This window comes from Falco cherrug, chromosome 21 (assembly GCF_023634085.1).
Source record: "Falco cherrug isolate bFalChe1 chromosome 21, bFalChe1.pri, whole genome shotgun sequence".
NCBI lineage: Eukaryota > Metazoa > Chordata > Aves > Falconiformes > Falconidae > Falco > Falco cherrug.
Genome location: NC_073717.1, coordinates 1,063,013 through 1,080,700, shown reverse-complemented (window position 1 = coordinate 1,080,700; position 17,688 = coordinate 1,063,013).

Here is a 17,688-nt window from a genome sequence, read left to right as displayed (position 1 = left end):
GCCAGGCCACCACGGCCCACCACAGCCCATCACAGTTCACCACGGCCCTTCCCAGCCCACCACGGACCACTGCAGCCCACCACGGCCTGTCCCAGCTCACCACGGCCTGTCCCAGCCCACCACAGCCCATCCCAGACCACCACAGACCGTCCCAGCCCACCACAGCTTGTCCCAGAACATCACAGCCCGTCCCAGCCAGCCATAGCCCACCGCAGCCCATCCCAGCCCACCCCAGCCAGCCACAGCCCACCACAGCCCACCACAGCACGTCCCAGACCGTCCCAATCTTTCCCAGCCCGTCCTAGCCCAACAAAGACCGCCACAGCCCACCACAGCCCACCACAGCCCGTCCCAACCCACCAGAGCCCGTCCGGAGCCACAACGGCCCGTCCCAGCCCACCACGGCTGACCACAGCCCGTCCCAGCCCACCACAGCCCGTCCAAGCCCACCACAGCACGTCCCTGCCCACCACAGCACGTCCCCGCCGACCACAGCCCACCACAGCCCACCACAGCCCACCACAGTGCATCCCAGCCTGTCCCAGCCCATCACAGCCCATCACAGCACGTCCCAGCTCGTCCCAGCCCACCACAGCTTGTCCCAGCCCACCATAGCCCGTCCCAGCTCACCACAACCCACCATAGCCCGTCCCAGCCCGTCCCAGCCCGGCCTAGCCCACCACAGCCCGTCCCCGCCAACCACAGCCCGTCCCCGCCCACCACAGCCCGTCCCCGCCCACCACAGCCCGTCCCCGCCCACCGCAGCCGGTCCCAGCTCACCACAGCCCACCACAGCCCGTCCCAGCTCACCACAGCCCGTCACAGCCCGTCCCAGCCCGTCACAGCCCGTCCCAGCCCACCACAGCCTATCCCAGCCCACCACAGCCTGTCCCAGCTTACCACAGCCCACCACAGACCGTCCCAGCCCACCACAGCCCGTCCCGGCCCACAACAGCCCGTCACAGCCCACCACAGCCTGGCACAGCCCGTCCCAGCCCGTCCTAGCCCGGCATAGCCCGTCCCAGCTTGGCACAGCCCACCACAGCCCGGCAAGGCCCACCACAGACCGTCCCAGCCTGTCCCAGCCCTTCCCAGCCCATCCTAGCCCACCACAGCCCGGCACAGCCCACCACAGCCCACCACAGCCCACCAGAGCCCGTCCCGGCCCACCAGAGCCCGCCCCAAGCCACCACGGCCCGTCCCAGCCCACCATGGCTGACCACAGCCTGTCCCAGCCAACTACAGCCGCTGCCAGCCCACCACAGCCCACCACAGCCCGTCCCAGACCACCACAGCCGGTCCCAGCTCACCACAGCCCACCACAGCCCGTCCCAGCTCACCACAGCCCGTCACAGCCCGTCCCAGCCCGTCCCAGCCCACCACAGCCTATCCCAGCCCACCACAGCCTGTCCCAGCCCGTCCCATTCCACCACACCGAGTCCCAGCCCACCACAGCCCGTCCCAGCACGTGCCAGCCCGTCCCAGCCTGTCCCAGCACACCACAGCCCGTCCCAGCCCACCACTGCCCGTCCCAGCCCACCACAGCCCCTCCCAGCCCCCCACAGACAATCCCAGCACACCACAGCCCGTCCCAGCTTACCACAGCCCACCACAGCCCGTCCCGGCCCACTACAACTCGTCCCAGCCCACCACAGCCCACCACAGCCCGTCCCGGCCCACCACAGCCCGTCCCAGCCCCTCCCAGCCCGTGTCAGCCCACCACAGCCCGTCCCAGCTTACCACAGCCCACCACAGACCGACCCAGCCCACCACAGCCCGTCCCAGCCCCTCCCAGCCCGTCTCAGCCCACCACAGCCTGTCCCAGCCTGTCCCAGCTCGTCCAAGCCTGTCCCAGACCCCCAGAGCCCGTCGCAGCCCACCACAGCCCGTCACAGCCCGTCCCAGCTCTCCACAACCCACCGCAGCCCATCCCAGCCCACCACAGCCCGTCCCAGCCCACCACGGCCCACGAAAGCCCACCACAGCCCACCACAGCCCGTCCCAGCCCACCACAAGCCGTCCTAGCCCACCACAGACCTCCAGAGCCCGTCTCAGCTCACCAGAGCCTATCCCAGCCCACCACGGCCCACCACAGCACACCAAGGCCCACCGCAGCCTATCCCAACCCGTCCCAGCCCACCACGGCCCGTCCCAGCCCACCACGGCCCGTCCCAGCACACCACGGCCCGTCCCAGCCCATCCCAGCCCACGACAGCCCGTCCCAGCCCAGCACAGCCCGTCCCAGCCCACCAGAGCCCACCACAGCTCGTCCCAGCCCACCACAGCCCACAAGAGCTTGTCACAGACCACTACAGCCCGTCCCAGCCCACCACAGCCCACTACGGCCCAGCACAGCCCTCCACAACCCTCCACAGCCCGTCCCAGCCCACCACGGCCCGTCCCAGCCCACCACGGCCCGCCATGGCCCACCACAGCACGTCCCAGATAAACACAGCACACCACAGCCCACAACGGCCCGTCCCGGCCCACCACAGCATATCCCAGCACACCACAGCCCACCACAGCCCATCACAGCCCACCACAGCCCGTCCCAGCCCACCACTGCCCGTCCCAACCCACCACTGCCCGTCCCAGCCCGTCCCAGCCCGTCCCAACCCACCACAGCCCGTCCCAGCCCACCACAGCCCACCACAGGCCACCGTAGGCCATCCCAGCCCAAAACAGCCGGTCCCAGCCTACCACGGCCCGTCCCAGCCCACCAAGGCCCGTCGCAGCCCACCACGGCCCATCACAGCCCACCGCAGTTCACCACAGCCCGTCCTAGCCCAGCACGGCCCGTCCCAGCCCACCACGGACCACCACGGCCCATCTCAGCCCACCACAGCCTGTCCAAGCCCAGCACAGCCCTCCACAACCCTCCACAGCCCGTCCCAACCCTCCACAGCTCATCCCAGCCTACCACAGCCCGTCGCAGCCCAACACAGCTCATCCCAGCCCACCGCAGCCCGTCCTAGCCCACCGAAACCCGTCCCAGCCCACCGCAACCCGTCCCAGCCCACCACAGCCCACCACAGGTCACCACAGCCCACCACCGGTCACCACAGCCCACCACAGGTCACCACAGCCTGTTTCAGCCCACCACGGCAAACCACGGCCCGTCCCAGCCCACCACGGCCCGCCATGGCCCACCACAGCTCGTCCCAGATAAACACGGCGCACCACAGCCCACCACGGCCCGTCCCGGCCCACCACAGCCCGTCCCAGCACACCACAGCCCACCACAGCCTGTCCCAGCTTACCACAGCCCACCACAGACCGTCCCAGCCCACCACAGCCCGTCGCAGCCCACAACAGCCCGTCCCAGCCCACCACTGCCCGTCCCAACCCGCCACTGCCCGTCCCAGCCCGTCCCAGCCCGTCCCAACCCACCACAGCCCGTCCCAGCCCACCACAGCCCACCACAGGCCACCGCAGGCCATCCCAGCCCAAAACAGACGGTCCCAGCCAACCACAGCCCGTCGAGCCCACCACAGCCCGTCCCAGCCCTCCACAGCCCACCACAGCCCGTCCCAGCCCACCACAGCCCATCCCAGCCTACCACAGCCCACCACGGCCCACTACAGCCCACCACGGCCAACGACGGCCCGCCACAGCCCGCCACAGACTGTCCCGGCCCGCCAAAGCCCATCCCAGCCTGCCACAGCCCGACCCAGCCCACCACAGCCTGTCACAGCCCGCCACAGCCCGTCCCGGTCCACCACAGCCCGTCCCTGACCACAACAGCCCGTCCCAGCCCACCACAACCCACCACAGACCGTCCCAACCCACCACAGCCCGTCTAAGCTCACCATAACCCACCACAGCACACCACAGCCCGTCCCGGCCCACCACAACTCGTCCCAGCCCACCACAGGCCGTCCCGGCCCACCACAGCCCGTCCCGGCCCACAACAGCCCATCACAGCCCACCACAGCCTGGCACAGCCCGTCCCAGCCCGTCCTAGCCCGGCATAGCCCGTCCCAGCTCGGCACAGCCCACCACAGCCCGGCAAGGCCCACCACAGACCGTCCCAGCCTGTCCCAGCCCTTCCCAGCCCGTCCTAGCCCACCACAGCCCGGCACAGCCCACCACGGCCCGCCATGGCCCACCACAGCTCGTCCCAGATAAACACGGCGCACCACAGCCCACCACGGCCCGTCCCGGCCCACCACAGCCCGTCCCAGCACACCACAGCCCACCACAGCCTGTCCCAGCTTACCACAGCCCACCACAGACCGTCCCAGCCCACCACAGCCCGTCGCAGCCCACAACAGCCCGTCCCAGCCCACCACTGCCCGTCCCAACCCGCCACTGCCCGTCCCAGCCCGTCCCAGCCCGTCCCAACCCACCACAGCCCGTCCCAGCCCACCACAGCCCACCACAGGCCACCGCAGGCCATCCCAGCCCAAAACAGACGGTCCCAGCCAACCACAGCCCGTCGAGCCCACCACAGCCCGTCCCAGCCCTCCACAGCCCACCACAGCCCGTCCCAGCCCACCACAGCCCATCCCAGCCTACCACAGCCCACCACGGCCCACTACAGCCCACCACGGCCAACGACGGCCCGCCACAGCCCGCCACAGACTGTCCCGGCCCGCCAAAGCCCATCCCAGCCTGCCACAGCCCGACCCAGCCCACCACAGCCTGTCACAGCCCGCCACAGCCCGTCCCGGTCCACCACAGCCCGTCCCTGACCACAACAGCCCGTCCCAGCCCACCACAACCCACCACAGACCGTCCCAACCCACCACAGCCCGTCTAAGCTCACCATAACCCACCACAGCACACCACAGCCCGTCCCGGCCCACCACAACTCGTCCCAGCCCACCACAGGCCGTCCCGGCCCACCACAGCCCGTCCCGGCCCACAACAGCCCATCACAGCCCACCACAGCCTGGCACAGCCCGTCCCAGCCCGTCCTAGCCCGGCATAGCCCGTCCCAGCTCGGCACAGCCCACCACAGCCCGGCAAGGCCCACCACAGACCGTCCCAGCCTGTCCCAGCCCTTCCCAGCCCGTCCTAGCCCACCACAGCCCGGCACAGCCCACCACAGCCCACCACAGCCCACCAGAGCCCGTCCCGGCCCACCAGAGCCCGCCCCAAGCCACCACAGCCCGTCCCAGCCCACCATGGCTGACCACAGCCTGTCCCAGCCAACTACAGCCGCTGCCAGCCCACCACAGCCCACCAGAGCCCGTCCCAGCCCACCACGGCCGGTCCCGGCCCACCACGGCCCACCACAGCCCGTCCCAGCACATCACAGCCTGTCCCAGCCCACCACAGCTCGTCCCAGCCCACCACAGCCCGTGCCAGCCCACCACGGCTGACCACAGCCCGTGCCAGGCCACCACGGCCCACCACAGCCCATCACAGTTCACCACGGCCCTTCCCAGCCCACCACGGACCACCGCAGCCCACCACGGCCCGTCCCAGTTCACCACGGCCTGTCCCAGCCCACCACAGCCCATCCCAGACCACCACAGACCGTCCCAGCCCACCACAGCTTGTCCCAGCACATCACAGCCCGTCCCAGCCAGCCACAGCCCACCGCAGCCCATCCCAGCCCACCCCAGCCAGCCACAGCCCACCACAGCCCACCACAGCACGTCCCAGACCGTCCCAATCCTTCCCAGCCCATCCTAGCCAAACAAAGACCGCCACAGCCCACCACAGCCCGTCCCAACCCACCAGAGCCCGTCCGGAGCCACAACGGCCCGTCCCAGCCCACCACGGCTGACCACAGCCCGTCCCAGCCCACCACAGCCCGTCCAAGCCCACCACAGCACGTCCCTGCCCACCACAGCACGTCCCCGCCGACCACAGCCCACCACAGCCCACCACAGCCCAACACAGTGCATCCCAGCCTGTCCCAGCCCTCCACAGCCCATCACAGCACGTCCCAGCTCGTCCCAGCCCACCACAGCTTGTCCCAGCCCACCATAGCCCGTCCAAGCTCACCACAACCCACCATAGCCCGTCCCAGCCCGTCCCAGCCCGGCCTAGCCCACCACAGCCCGTCCCCGCCAACCACAGCCCGTCCCCGCCCACCACAGCCCGTCCCCGCCCACCACAGCCGGTCCCAGCCCACCGCAGCCGGTCCCAGCTCACCACAGCCCACCACAGCCCGTCCCAGCTCACCACAGCCCGTCACAGCTCGTCCCAGCCCGTCCCAGCCCACCACAGCCTGTCCCAGCCCGTCCCATTCCACCACACCGAGTCCCAGCCCACCACAGCCCGTCCCAGCACGTCCCAGCCCGTCCCAGCCTGTCCCTGCACACCACAGCTCGTCCCAGCACACCACAGCCCGTCCCAGCACACCACAGCCCGTCCCAGCCCACCACAGCCCGTCCCAGCCCACCACCCCTCCCAGCCCCACACAGACAATCCCAGCACACCACAGCCCATCCCAGCTTACCACAGCCCACCACAGCCCGTCCCGGCCCACTACAACTCGTCCCAGCCCACCACAGCCCACCACAGCCCGTCCCGACCCACCACAGCCCGTCCCAGCCCACCACAGCCCATCCCAGCCCACCACAACCCGTCCCAGACCACCACAGCCCGTCCCAGCCCACCACAGACCACAACAGCCCGTCCCAAACCACCACAGCCCGTCCCAGCCCACCACAGCCCACCACAGCCCGTCCCGGCCCACTACAACTCGTCCCAGCCCACCACAGCCCACCACAGCCCGTCCCAGCCCACCACAGCCCGTCCCTGAGCACCACAGCCCGTCCCAGCCCACCACGGCCCATCCCAGCCCACCACAGCCCGTCCCAGCCCACCACAGCCCGTCCCAGCCCACCACAGCCCACCGCAGCCCGTCTCAGCCCACCACAGCCCGTCTCAGCCCACCACAGCACACCACAGCCCGTCCCAGCCCACCACAGCCCACCACAGCCCGTCTCAGCCCACCACAGCCTGTCCCGGCCCACTACAACTCGTCCCAGCCCACCACAGGCCACCACAGCCCACCCAGCCCTTCCCAGCCCACCAGAGGCCGTCCCAGCCCACCACAGCCCAATACAGCACACCACAGCCCGTTACAGCCCGTCAGAGGCCACCAGAGCTTGTCCCGGCCCACCAGAGTCCGTCCCAAGCCACCACGGCCCGTCCCAGCCCACGATAACTGACCACAGGCCGTCCCAGCCCACCACGGCCCGTCCCAGCCCACCACAGCCCGTCCCAGCCCACCACAGACCACCACAGCCCGTCCCAAACCACCACAGCCCTTCCCAGCCCAACACAGCCCACCACAGTCTGTCCCAGCCCAGTACAACTCGTCCCAGCCCACCACAGCCCACCACAGCTCGTCCCAGCCCACCACACCGAGTCCCTGAGCACCACAGCCCGTCCCAGCCCACCACGGCCCGTCCCAGCCCACCACGGCCCATCCCAGCCCACTACGGCCCGTCCCCGCCCACCACGGCCCGTCCCTGCCCACCACGGCCCGTCCCAGCCCACCGCAGCCCGTCCCTGAGCACCACAGCCCGTCCCAGCCCACCACGGCCCATCCCAGCCCACCACAGCCCGTCCCAGCCCACCACAGCCCGTCCCAGCCCACCACAGCCCACCGCAGCCCGTCTCAGCCCACCACAGCCCGTCTCAGCCCACCACAGCACACCACAGCCCGTCCCAGCCCACCAGACCCCGTCCCAACTTAGCACAGCCCACCACAGCCCGTCTCAGCCCACCACAGCCCGTCCCGGCCCACTACAACTCGTCCCAGCACACCACAGGCCACCACAGCCCACCCAGCCCTTCCCAGCCCACCAGAGGCCGTCCCAGCCCACCACAGCCCAATACAGCACACCACAGCACGTCACAGCCCGTCAGAGGCCACCAGAGCTTGTCCCGGCCCACCAGAGTCCGTCCCAAGCCACCACGGCCCGTCCCAGCCCACGACAACTGACCACAGGCCGTCCCAGCCCACCACAGCCCGTCTCAGCCCACCACAGCACACCACAGCCCGTCCCAGCCCACCAGAGCCCGTCCCAGCTTACCACAGCCCACCACAGCCCGTCTCAGCCCACCACAGCCCGTCCCGGCCCACTACAACTCGTCCCAGCCCACCACAGGCCACCACAGCCCATCCAGCCCGTCCCAGCCCACCACAGGCCGTCCCAGCCCACCACAGCCCAATACAGCACACCACAGCCCGTCACAGCCCGTTAGAGGCCACCAGAGCTTGTCCCGGCCCACCAGAGTCCGTCCCAAGCCACCACGGCCCGTCCCAGCCCACGACAACTGACCACAGGCCGTCCCAGCCCACCACGGCCCGTCCCAGCCCACCACAGCCCGTCCCATCCCACCACAGACCACCACAGCCCGTCCCAAACCACCACAGCCCTTCCCAGCCCACCACAGCCCACCACAGTCTGTCCCAGCCCAGTGCAACTCGTCCCAGCCCACCACAGCCCACCACAGCCCATCCCAGCCCACCACAGCCCGTCCCTGAGCACCACAGCCCGTGCCAGCCCACCACAGCCCGTCCCAGCCCACCACGGCCCATCCCAGCCCACCACAGCCCGTCCCCGCCCACCACGGCCCGTCCCAGCACACCACAGCCCGTCCCAGCCCACCACAGCCCACCACAGCCCGTCTCAGCCCACCACAGCCCGTCCCGGCCCACTACAACTCGTCCCAGCACACCACAGGCCACCACAGCCCACCCAGCCCTTCCCAGCCCACCAGAGGCCGTCCCAGCCCACCACAGCCCAATACAGCACACCACAGCCCGTCACAGCCCGTCAGAGGCCACCAGAGCTTGTCCCGGCCCACCAGAGTCCGTCCCAAGCCACCACGGCCCGTCCCAGCCCACGATAACTGACCACAGGCCGTCCCAGCCCACCACGGCCCGTCCCAGCCCACCACAGCCCGTCCCAGCCCACCACAGACCACCACAGCCCGTCCCAAACCACCAAAGCCCTTCCCAGCCCAACACAGCCCACCACAGTCTGTCCCAGCCCAGTACAACTCGTCCCAGCACACCACAGCCCACCACAGCTCGTCCCAGCCCACCACAGCCCGTCCCTGAGCACCACAGCCCGTCCCAGCCCACCACGGCCCGTCCCAGCCCACCATGGCCCATCCCAGCCCACCACGGCCCGTCCCCGCCCACCACGGCCCGTCCCTGCCCACCACGGCCCGTCCCAGCCCACCACGGCCCATCCCAGCCCACCACGGCCCATCTCAGCCCACCACGGCCCGTCCCAGCCCCCCACAGACAATCCCAGCACACCACAGCCCACCACAGCCCGTCCCGGCCCACTACAACTCGTCCCAGCCCACCACAGCCCACCACAGCCTGTCCCGGCCCACCACAGCCCGTCCCAGCTCACCACAGCCCGTCCCAGCCCACCACAACCCGTCACAGACCACCACAGCCCATCCCAGCCCACCACAGACCACCACAGCCCGTCCCAAACCACCACAGCCCTTCCCAGACCACCACGGCCCACCACAGCCCACCACGGCCCGTCCCAGCCCACCACGGCCCGACCAAGCCCACCACGGCCCGAACAAGCCCACCACGGCTCGTAGCGGCCCACCACAGCCCGTCGCGGCCCACCACGGCCCACAGCGGTCCGTCCCGGCCAACCACGGTCCGTCGCAGCCGACCATGGCCCACCTCAGCCCACCACGGCCCTTCCCAGCCCACCACTGCCCGTCCCAGCCCACCACAGCCCGTCCCAGCCCACCACAGCCCACCGCAGCCCACCACAGCCTGTCCCAGCCCACCAGAACCCGCCTCAACCCAAAACAGCTCTTCCCAGGCCACCACAGCCCGTCCCAGGCCACCACAGCCCGTCCCAGCCCACCACAGCCCGTCCCAGCCAGTGTCAGACCGTACCAGCCCACCACAGGCCGTGCCAGCCCGTCCCAGCTCGTCCCAGCCCACCACAGCCCGTCCCAGCTCGTCCCAGCCCACCACAGCCCGTCCCAGCTCGTCCCAGCCCACCACAGCCCGTCCCAGCTCGTCCCAGCCCACCACAGCCCGTCCCAGCTCGTCCCAGCCCACCACAGCCCGTCCCAGCTCGTCCCAGCCCACCACAGCTCGTCCCAGCTCACCACAGCCAGTCCCCGTCGACCACAGCCCGTCCCAGCCCACCACGGCCCGTCTCAGCCCACAACGGCCCGTCCCAGCCCACCACGGCCCGTCCCAGCCCACCACGGCCCGAAACAGCCCACCACGGCCCGAACAAGCCCAGCACGGCCCGAACAAGCCCAGCACGGCCCGAACAAGCCCAGCACGGCCCGAACAAGCCCACCACGGCTCGTAGCGGCCCACCACAGCCCATCGTGGCCCACCACGGCCCACAGCGGTCCGTCCCGGCCAACCACGGTCCGTCGCAGCCCACCATGGCCCACCTCAGCCCACCACGGCCCTTCCCAGCACACCACAGCCCGTCCCAGCCCGTCCCAGCCCACCACAGCCCGTCCCAGCCCACCACAGCCCGTCCCAGCCCACCACAGCCCGTCCCAGCCCACCACAACCCACCACAGCCTATCCCAGCCCACCAGAACCTGCCTCAACCCAAAACAGCTCTTCCCAGGCCACCACAGCCCGTCCAAGCCCACCACAGCCCGTCCCAGCCCACCACAGCCCGTCCCAGCCAGTGTCAGACCGTACCAGCCCACCACAGCCCGTGCCAGACCGTACAAGCTCGTCCCAGCCCACCACAGCCCGTCCCAGCCCACCACAGCCCGTCCCAGCTCGTCCCAGCCCACCACAGCCCGTCCCAGCTCGTCCCAGCCCACCACAGCTGGTCCCAGCCTGTCCCAGCCCACCACAGCCCGTCCCAGCCCACCACAGCCCGTCTCAGCCCACCGCAGCCCGTCCAAGCCCACCGCAGCCCGTCCCAGCCCACCGCAGCCCGTCCCAGCCCACCGCAGCCCGTCCCAGCCCACCGCAGCCCGTCCAAGCCGTCCCAGCAAATCCCAGCCCACCATAGCCCGTCTCAGCTCACCACAGCGCGTCCCAGTCCACCACACCCACCACAGCCCATCCCAGCCCATTCCAGCCCACCACAGCCCGTCCCAGCCCACCACAGCCCGTCCCAGCCCACCACAGCCCCTCCCAGCCCCACGCAGACAATCCCAGCACACCACAGCCCATCCCAGCTTACCACAGCCCACCACAGCCCGTCCCGGCCCACTACAACTCGTCCCAGCCCGCCACAGCCCACCACAGCCCGTCCCGACCCACCACAGCCCGTCCCAGCTCACCACAGCCCGTCCCAGCCCACCACAACCCGTCCCAGACCACCACAGCCCGTCCCAGCCCACCACAGACCACCACAGCCCATCCCAAACCACCACAGCCCGTCCCAGCCCACCACAGCCCAGCACAGCCCGTCCCAGCCCACTACAACTCGTCCCAGCCCACCACAGCCCACCACAGCCCGTCCCAGCCCACCACAGCCTGTCCCTGAGCACCACAGCCCGTCCCAGCCCACCACAGCCCGTCCCAGCCCACCACAGCCCACCGCAGCCCGTCTCAGCCCACCACAGCCCGTCTCAGCCCACCACAGCACACCACAGCCCGTCCCAGCCCACCACAGCCCACCACAGCCCGTCTCAGCCCACCACGGCCCGTCCCAGCCCACCACAGCCCGTCCCAGCCCACCACAGACCACCACAGCCCGTCCCAAACCACCAAAGCCCTTCCCAGCCCAACACAGCCCACCACAGTCTGTCCCAGCCCAGTACAACTCGTCCCAGCCCACCACAGCCCACCACAGCTCGTCCCAGCCCACCACAGCCCGTCCCTGAGCACCACAGCCCGTCCCAGCCCACCACGGCCCGTCCCAGCCCACCACGGCCCATCACAGCCCACCACGGCCCGTCCCCGCCCACCACGGCCCGTCCCTGCCCACCACGGCCCGTCCCAGCCCACCACGGCCCATCCCAGCCCACCACGGCCCATCTCAGCCCACCACGGCCCGTCCCAGCCCCCCACAGACAATCCCAGCACACCACAGCCCACCACAGCCCGTCCCGGCCCACTACAACTCGTCCCAGCCCACCACAGCCCACCACAGCCTGTCCCGGCCCACCACAGCCCGTCCCAGCTCACCACAGCCCGTCCCAGCCCACCACAACCCGTCACAGACCACCACAGCCCATCCCAGCCCACCACAGACCACCACAGCCCGTCCCAAACCACCACAGCCCGTCCCAGCCCACCACGGCCCACCACAGCCCGTCCCGGCCCACTACAACTCGTCCCAGCCCACCACAGCCCGTCCCTGAGCACCACAGCCCGTCCCAGCCCACCACGGCCCATCCCAGCCCACCACAGCCCGTCCCAGCCCACCACAGCCCGTCCCAGCCCACCACAGCTCACCGCAGCCCGTCTCAGCCCACCACAGCCCGTCTCAGCCCACCACAGCACACCACAGCCCGTCCCAGCCCACCACAGCCCACCACAGCCCGTCTCAGCCCACCACAGCCCGTCCCGGCCCACTACAACTCGTCCCAGCACACCACAGGCCACCACAGCCCACCCAGCCCTTCCCAGCCAACCAGAGGCCGTCCCAGCCCACCACAGCCCAATACAGCACACCACAGCCCGTCAAAGCCCGTCAGAGGCCACCAGAGCTTGTCCCGGCCCACCAGAGTCCGTCCCAAGCCACCACGGCCCGTCCCAGCCCACGATAACTGACCACAGGCCGTCCCAGCCCACCACGGCCCGTCCCAGCCCACCACAGCCCGTCCCAGCCCACCACAGACCACCACAGCCCGTCCCAAACCACCACAGCCCTTCCCAGCCCAACACAGCCCACCACAGTCCGTCCCGGCCCACTACAACTCGTCCCAGCCCACCACAGCCCACCACAGCCCATCCCAGCCCACCACAGCCCGTCCCTGAGCACCACAGCCCGTCCCAGCCCACCACGGCCCGTCCCAGCCCACCACGGCCCATCCCAGCCCACCACGGCCCGTCCCCGCCCACCACGGCCCGTCCCTGCCCACCACGGCCCGTCCCAGCCCACCACGGCCCATCCCAGCCCACCACGGCCCATCTCAGCCCACCACGGCCCGTCCCAGCCCCCCACAGACAATCCCAGCACACCACAGCCCACCACAGCCCGTCCCGGCCCACTACAACTCGTCCCAGCCCACCACAGCCCACCACAGCCTGTCCCGGCCCACCACAGCCCGTCCCAGCTCACCACAGCCCGTCCCAGCCCACCACAACCCGTCACAGACCACCACAGCCCATCCCAGCCCACCACAGACCACCACAGCCCGTCCCAAACCACCACAGCCCGTCCCAGCCCACCACAGCCCACCACAGCCCGTCTCAGCCCACCACAGCCTGTCCCGGCCCACTACAACTCGTCCCAGCCCACCACAGGCCACCACAGCCCACCCAGCCCTTCCCAGCCCACCAGAGGCCGTCCCAGCCCACCACAGCCCAATACAGCACACCACAGCCCGTCACAACCCGTCAGAGGCCACCAGAGCTTGTCCCGGCCCACCAGAGTCCGTCCCAAGCCACCACGGCCCGTCCCAGCCCACGATAACTGACCACAGGCCGTCCCAGCCCACCACGGCCCGTCCCAGCCCACCACAGCCCGTCCCAGCCCACCACAGACCACCACAGCCCGTCCCAAACCACCACAGCCCTTCCCAGCCCACCACAGCCCACCACAGTCTGTCCCAGCCCAGTACAACTCGTCCCAGCCCACCACAGCCCACCACAGCCCGTCCCAGCCAGTGTCAGACCGTACCAGCCCACCACAGCCCGTGCCAGCCCGTCCCAGCTCGTCCCAGCCCGTCCCAGCTCGTCCCAGCCCACCACAGCCCGTCCCAGCTCGTCCCAGCCCACCACAGCTGGTCCCAGCCTGTCCCAGCCCACCACAGCCCGTCTCAGCCCACCACAGCCCGTCCAAGCCCACCGCAGCCCGTCCCAGCCCACCGCAGCCCGTCCCAGCCCACCGCAGCCCGTCCCAGCCCACCGCAGCCCGTCCAAGCCGTCCCAGCAAATCCCAGCCCACCATAGCCCGTCTCAGCTCACCACAGTGCGTCCCAGTCCACCACACCCACCACAGCCCATCCCAGCCCATTCCAGCCCACCACAGCCCGTCCCAGCCCACCACAGCCCGTCCCAGCCCACCACAGCCCCTCCCAGCCCCACACAGACAATCCCAGCACACCACAGCCCATCCCAGCTTACCACAGCCCACCACAGCCCGTCCCGGCCCACTACAACTCGTCCCAGCCCGCCACAGCCCACCACAGCCCGTCCCGACCCACCACAGCCCGTCCCAGCTCACCACAGCCCGTCCCAGCCCACCACAACCTGTCCCAGACCACCACAGCGCGTCCCAGCCCACCACAGACCACCACAGCCCGTCCCAAACCACCACAGCCCGTCCCAGCCCACCACAGCCCACCACAGCCCGTCCCGGCACACTACAACTCGTCCCAGCCCACCACAGCCCACCACAGCCCGTCCCAGCCCACCACAGCCCGTCCCTGAGCACCACAGCCCGTCCCAGCCCACCACGGCCCATCCCAGCCCACCACAGCCCGTCCCAGCCCACCACAGCCCGTCCCAGCCCACCACAGCCCACCACAGCCCGTCTAAGCCCACCACAGCCCGTCTCAGCCCACCACAGCACATCACAGCCTGTCCCAGCCCACCACAGCCCACCACAGCCCGTCTCAGCCCACCACAGCCCGTCCCAGCTCGTCCCAGCTCACCACAGCCAGTCCCCGTCGACCACAGCCCGTCCCAGCCCACCACGGCCCGTCTCAGCCCACAACGGCCCGTCCCAGCCCACCACGGCCCGTCCCAGCCCACCACGGCCCGAAACAGCCCACCACGGCCCGAACAAGCCCAGCACGGCCCGAACAAGCCCAGCACGGCCCGAACAAGCCCAGCACGGCCCGAACAAGCCCACCACGGCTCGTAGCGGCCCACCACAGCCCATCGTGGCCCACCACGGCCCACAGCGGTCCGTCCCGGCCAACCACGGTCCGTCGCAGCCCACCATGGCCCACCTCAGCCCACCACGGCCCTTCCCAGCACACCACAGCCCGTCCCAGCCCGTCCCAGCCCACCACAGCCCGTCCCAGCCCACCACAGCCCGTCCCAGCCCACCACAGCCCGTCCCAGCCCACCACAACCCACCACAGCCTATCCCAGCCCACCAAAACCTGCCTCAACCCAAAACAGCTCTTCCCAGGCCACCACAGCCCGTCCAAGCCCACCACAGCCCGTCCCAGCCCACCACAGCCCGTCCCAGCCAGTGTCAGACCGTACCAGCCCACCACAGCCCGTGCCAGACCGTACAAGCTCGTCCCAGCCCACCACAGCCCGTCCCAGCCCACCACAGCCCGTCCCAGCTCGTCCCAGCCCACCACAGCCCGTCCCAGCTCGTCCCAGCCCACCACAGCCCGTCCCAGCTCGTCCCAGCCCACCACAGCTGGTCCCAGCCTGTCCCAGCCCACCACAGCCCGTCCCAGCCCACCACAGCCCGTCTCAGCCCACCGCAGCCCGTCCAAGCCCACCGCAGCCCGTCCCAGCCCACCGCAGCCCGTCCCAGCCCACCGCAGCCCGTCCCAGCCCACCGCAGCCCGTCCAAGCCGTCCCAGCAAATCCCAGCCCACCATAGCCCGTCTCAGCTCACCACAGCGCGTCCCAGTCCACCACACCCACCACAGCCCATCCCAGCCCATTCCAGCCCACCACAGCCCGTCCCAGCCCACCACAGCCCGTCCCAGCCCACCACAGCCCCTCCCAGCCCCACGCAGACAATCCCAGCACACCACAGCCCATCCCAGCTTACCACAGCCCACCACAGCCCGTCCCGGCCCACTACAACTCGTCCCAGCCCACCACAGCCCACCACAGCCCGTCCCGACCCACCACAGCCCGTCCCAGCTCACCACAGCCCGTCCCAGCCCACCACAACCCGTCCCAGACCACCACAGCCCGTCCCAGCCCACCACAGACCACCACAGCCCGTCCCAAACCACCACAGCCCGTCCCAGCCCACCACAGCCCAGCACAGCCCGTCCCGGCCCACCACAGCCCACCACAGCCCGTCCCAGCCCACCACAGCCTGTCCCTGAGCACCACAGCCCGTCCCAGCCCACCACAGCCCGTCCCAGCCCACCACAGCCCACCGCAGCCCGTCTCAGCCCACCACAGCCCGTCTCAGCCCACCACAGCACACCACAGCCCGTCCCAGCCCACCACAGCCCACCACAGCCCGTCTCAGCCCACCACAGCCCGTCCCGGCCCACTACAACTCGTCCCACCACACCACAGGCCACCACAGCCCACCCAGCCCTTCCCAGCCAACCAGAGGCCGTCCCAGCCCACCACAGCCCAATACAGCACACCACAGCCCGTCACAGCCCGTCAGAGGCCACCAGAGCTTGTCCCGGCCCACCAGAGTCCGTCCCAAGCCACCACGGCCCGTCCCAGCCCACGATAACTGACCACAGGCCGTCCCAGCCCACCACGGCCCGTCCCAGCCCACCACAGCCCGTCCCAGCCCACCACAGACCACCACAGCCCGTCCCAAACCACCACAGCCCTTCCCAGCCCAACACAGCCCACCACAGTCTGTCCCAGCCCAGTACAACTCGTCCCAGCCCACCACAGCCCACCACAGCCCATCCCAGCCCACCACAGCCCGTCCCTGAGCACCACAGCCCGTCCCAGCCCACCACGGCCCATCCCAGCCCACCACGGCCCATCCCAGCCCACCACGGCCCGTCCCCGCCCACCACAGCCCGTCCCTGCCCACCACGGCCCGTCCCAGCCCACCACGGCCCATCCCAGCCCACCACGGCCCATCTCAGCCCACCACGGCCCGTCCCAGCCCCCCACAGACAATCCCAGCACACCACAGCCCACCACAGACCGTCCCGGCCCACTACAACTCGTCCCAGCCCACCACAGCCCACCACAGCCTGTCCCGGCCCACCACAGCCCGTCCCAGCTCACCACAGCCCGTCCCAGCCCACCACAACCCGTCACAGACCACCACAGCCCATCCCAGCCCACCACAGACCACCACAGCCCGTCCCAAACCACCACAGCCCGTCCCAGCCCACCACAGCCCACCACAGCCCGTCTCAGCCCACCACAGCCTGTCCCGGCCCACTACAACTCGTCCCAGCCCACCACAGGCCACCACAGCCCACCCAGCCCTTCCCAGCCCACCAGAGGCCGTCCCAGCCCACCACAGCCCAATACAGCACACCACAGCCCGTCACAGCCCATCAGAGGCCACCAGAGCTTGTCCCGGCCCACCAGAGTCCGTCCCAAGCCACCACGGCCCGTCCCAGCCCACGATAACTGACCACAGGCCGTCCCAGCCCACCACGGCCCGTCCCAGCCCACCACAGCCCGTCCCAGCCCACCACAGACCACCACAGCCCGTCCCAAACCACCACAGCCCTTCCCAGCCCACCACAGCCCACCACAGTCTGTCCCAGCCCAGTACAACTCGTCCCAGCCCACCACAGCCCACCACAGCCCGTCCCAGCCAGTGTCAGACCGTACCAGCCCACCACAGCCCGTGCCAGCCCGTCCCAGCTCGTCCCAGCCCGTCCCAGCTCGTCCCAGCCCACCACGGCCCATCCCAGCCCACCACGGCCCGTCCCCGCCCACCACGGCCCGTCCCTGCCCACCACGGCCCGTCCCAGCCCACCACGGCC